The sequence below is a fragment of the Diabrotica virgifera genome, chromosome 9 (assembly GCF_917563875.1).
Source record: "Diabrotica virgifera virgifera chromosome 9, PGI_DIABVI_V3a".
Taxonomy (NCBI): domain Eukaryota; kingdom Metazoa; phylum Arthropoda; class Insecta; order Coleoptera; family Chrysomelidae; genus Diabrotica; species Diabrotica virgifera.
The window spans coordinates 116,812,185-116,816,369 of record NC_065451.1 but is presented as its reverse complement, the minus strand read 5'-3'; the positions used below and the strand labels follow the sequence as shown (position 1 = coordinate 116,816,369).

The 4,185-nt window shown below is 28.1% G+C and overlaps 1 long non-coding RNA gene across 1 annotated transcript; it reads right to left on the bottom strand.

Moving 5' to 3' along the window:
• Positions 1-640: 640 nt before the first annotated feature.
• LOC126892242 (uncharacterized) lies at positions 641-2,539 on the bottom strand. Its single transcript, XR_007700741.1, has 3 exons — positions 2,257-2,539; positions 1,769-2,169; positions 641-1,056 (listed from the first exon to the last, which is right to left on the bottom strand). It is a non-coding gene; the product is annotated as an uncharacterized LOC126892242 (long non-coding RNA).
• Between the last annotated feature and the right edge of the window lie 1,646 nt (positions 2,540-4,185).

Sequence of the window (4,185 nt, the reverse complement as noted above, 5' to 3'; positions counted from 1 at the left end):
TGTTCGTAAGGGGATTTTTCCACATTATCTATTTCATCTGTTTGATTTCGTACGAGTGGTCGTTAAACCATTAACCTTGGATCTTTTGATCACTGAGTGTGTTTCAAAGATCTACATCTTATGTTTTAAACATATATTTTACTTACTTTAAGTAATTAGGGAATTAAAACTTGAGACTGTCATTGTTGGATTTGCCGTAGATTTACGCACCTTCTGTGTCTAGGTTTCGAATTGTTGTTTTTTGATTGGAATGTGTCTAAAGATATTCAACCTCCATCTTTACCGATGAGCCCAGAGGGGTTGAAGAGGGCGAAACACATTTCTAAGAACTGGTGTTTGGATCTTTGATTCTATTCAAAAAATTTTTCCCAGCCCGAAATGGTGGATGTGTGAATTGTTCGTAAGGGGATTTTTCCACATTATCTATTTCATCTGTTTATATATATATATATATATATATATATATATATATATATATATATATATATATATACATATATATATATATATATATATATTGTCATGATTTTAAATAGTTATTATGATTTTTTAAGATACTCAAACCATAGAATAGTTAAAATAATAGATAATTTAGTAATTATAATAAAGCCCAAAGTATATGGATAATTTTTTTTATTATTGCCACTTTTGAGGGGTATCGTTGATTGGAAGGTTGAGAAGAATGAGAATTATAAAAAGAACTAAAGTTAGGAGAGCACTTAGTAATAATTAAATAGTTATAAGATGGTTTTATTTAAGTGTATAAAGGTAGAATTACATAAGAAATCAAAATAGGTAATCCTATATCAAAAATGATATTTCAATGACATATAAATTAGAAATTAGTAACTAGAACATATAATAATTTGAATTTTGAGTTTTACCAGAGAATTACTTCTATTTGTATCATACAATAGCCTTATTTGTTCGTAAGAATCATCAAAAGGTTCCATGTTTCCAAAAGTCACTTCGAAAGGAACTTCGTTAAGGTGATACGTCTTGCATCACTTAGCTGCATGTGTAGATTTGTGAAATTATGTTGAAATAGACATCAATCTAAAATTTGAGAACAATAGTTAGTTCAATATTAATAGTATTAGTATAAATTTTAAAGAAAAATGTGGAAAATAGTTCAATAGAATCATAGCTTTGACAAGTGTCGAAACTATAGGTCAAATTAACGTATAAGAATGATATTTTGAGGAAATGGCTTATGCATATTCAATTGCTGATTTATTTTGTGTAAATTGAAAGTTATTTCAATCCTTTGTATGTAGTAATTGTGTAAATATTTGAATTTTAATATGTGAGTGTAAGTGATAAAGAAACTAAAAATGAAGTGTCGGACGTTGAAGTGAACCCTAATAGAACTTTAATAAGGGCACCTAGCAAGAAGGAAATTATATCAAAATGAACTAGAAAGTTTAATCTATTAAAATCCCAGATTAGATTATACCCAAAGATTAGGATAGAATCACAATTTGGGTTCATATTTCCAAAATTTTCATCAAAATTATTATTTTGATGAAATGTCAAATTTATTGGAATTTTTTGATTGGTGAATTCAAATTTTCATAGCAAGGATTGTTATTAATAATTAATTTCCATTGGCTGTGAAGGGACGCCAAGCCAAAAGGAATCCATTTTGAGGAGACTTTTGCGGGCCTTTGAACAGGCAACACCTTGTTATAAGTAGCTCCGCAAATTTTTGAGAAAAATGCGGTAAATCGTAAAAAATTTTAAATTAAAAAACTTTTATTCTACTAACCTGTATAAATAATCTTCATGGTGAAGAAAAAATTTTCAAAAATGACCCTCAACTTTATAAGAAAAGTGAAAAAGTATTCTGATGCGGGTATCTACCATATTTAGAACATTGTTCCAGTGAAGGAGAAGGAGTTGGTTTCTTCTTGGATCCGAAGAGACTTCATAGCAGTTTGGTGTATCTTCATATTACATCGTGAAAGGTTGTACTGAACAGTTTATATTTTTAATTGATCATGATCGAAAGTAAATGTTTTTCATTTTCTAGCTTTAGTATAACAAATTTTGAATATTCAAGATAATTTTGGGTTATCTTCGACTTAATTTTTTGTCAAATACTCTTATTTTTTTTATAGTTAAATTCATTGCATCGTATTTCTTTATTCAGACTTTCGACTAGATAACCTAAAATAAATAATTTAGCGTTAGATAGGTCAGCAAATATTTCAAGTTGATATCATATTGATCTGATCTATACTATTGTATAATTACCTTGTATTTTTGATGTTGCATAACAAAGCCTTTATTTTTCAATATATTTCCAAATTTCTGTACAATATTCGACAGTCTTTTGTTATTTATCCACCATTTCATAGCTTTATTTTTGTGTCGTTTGTTTAGTTGATATTTCAGAAATCTTTTTCTCACACCTCCACAGATAGGAGATTTCATGCAGGTTTCACATTATAACTGAGCTAGTAAGGTAAGTGATTAATAGATGGCGCCGGGCAAGATCAATATTAAAATCAATTATTAAATCAGTATATTTTAAAAAATATAATTAAATAAAAAAATAAAAAAAAAATATAATAAATAAAAATAAATAAAAATAGTTCTATAATAAAAATATAATTAAATTAAATAAAATAATTAATAATAAAATTATAAATAAATAAATAAAAAAAATTAACTTATATAAAAATATATAATAATTGGCTCAACCAACGTGGGACGATAAGATAAATATAGGGCAAAATAGTCACATATTAAATAATCAATATTAAAATTTTGAGTCTGAGATATTATACAAAATGGCAGATGGACGTAGATCTGTTTCGAAGACGACACAGGAAGGAGAGGAACAGAAAGAAGAAAAATCCGAGCTTGAAAGATTCATGGAATTAATATTGACAAAGATAGAAGAAAATAATAATAAAATAGAAAGAAAATTAATTCACTTAGATGAAAACAACAAGAAAATGGGAACTAAATTAGAGGGAAATAGTAAATCAATAGAACAAAAATTAGAAGAAAATAGTCAAAGGGTAGAAGAAAAATTAGAAGAAAATAGTCAAAAGATGGAAGACAAGTTAGAAGAAAATAACAGAAAAGCAGAAGAAAATAGTCAGAGGTTGGAAAAGAAACTTGAAGAGAACATTAAAAGAATAGAAGAACAAATGGAACAGAGAATAAATAAGAGTATTGGAGAAGTGAAAATGTTGTACGGAGAGATCATGAGTAAACATGAAAATTTAGAAACTAAATTGACTGTTGAAAATCAAGAGATTAAAACACAAATACAACAGCATAAAGAAAGAATAAATATAGTAGAAGAAGATATAGAAAAGGAAGCAGAGTGGACGAACAGAAGATTCATCATGGTAGATGAAAACATAAATCAAATCAAGAAAGATCAGAAAACATCCAAGGAAAAGGAGGATCAATTGGAGAATAAATTAAAGTTTGAAGTAAAAGAAGTTAAACAAGAGATAGAAAAGATGGAGAAGAAGATTAGGAATACAACAAAAGGAACAATAGTCCATACTATAGAAACATCGGAGAACAGAATTTATTTTAATGGGGACTATAAATCTCAACATCCAGTACCATTTATTCGTATACTCACAACCAAATATTTGCAATACAATGACTTCGACGAATTTCGTGAAGTCATTAGAAATCAGCTGAAGGGTGAAGCGTTGATTTGGTATACGAATGTGGAGAATGAGATCCAAGATTTTGATGGTTTTAAAGTGAAGTTTTTGGAATTTTTCTGGGGACAGTCCAGACAACAAGTTGTGAGAGCAGAATTGTTTGGAGGAAGATATAACTCCAACTCTAGAACAAGCATGCATCTGTATGCTATGAGATTATATAGTGCTGCCCAGTATCTGGATGGAAAACTCACAGAGAAGGAACTGGTGAACCACATAATAGTCCATTTTGAAAGTCAGATAGAGAATATCTGACTAAATTTCCATTTTACCGACTTCAACATGCTCTGCAATTTTCTTATTGAAAAGGAAAAAGCTTTTCAAAGTTATAGAAGCAGAAATAATAATAATGGCAATTTTCAAAATTTTATTGATAGTAATAATTACAATGACAACAGATATGATAATAATAATAACAATAATCAAACTTGGAATAATAAAAATAACAATAACTATAACAATCAAAACAGAAGTCAAAATAATAGAT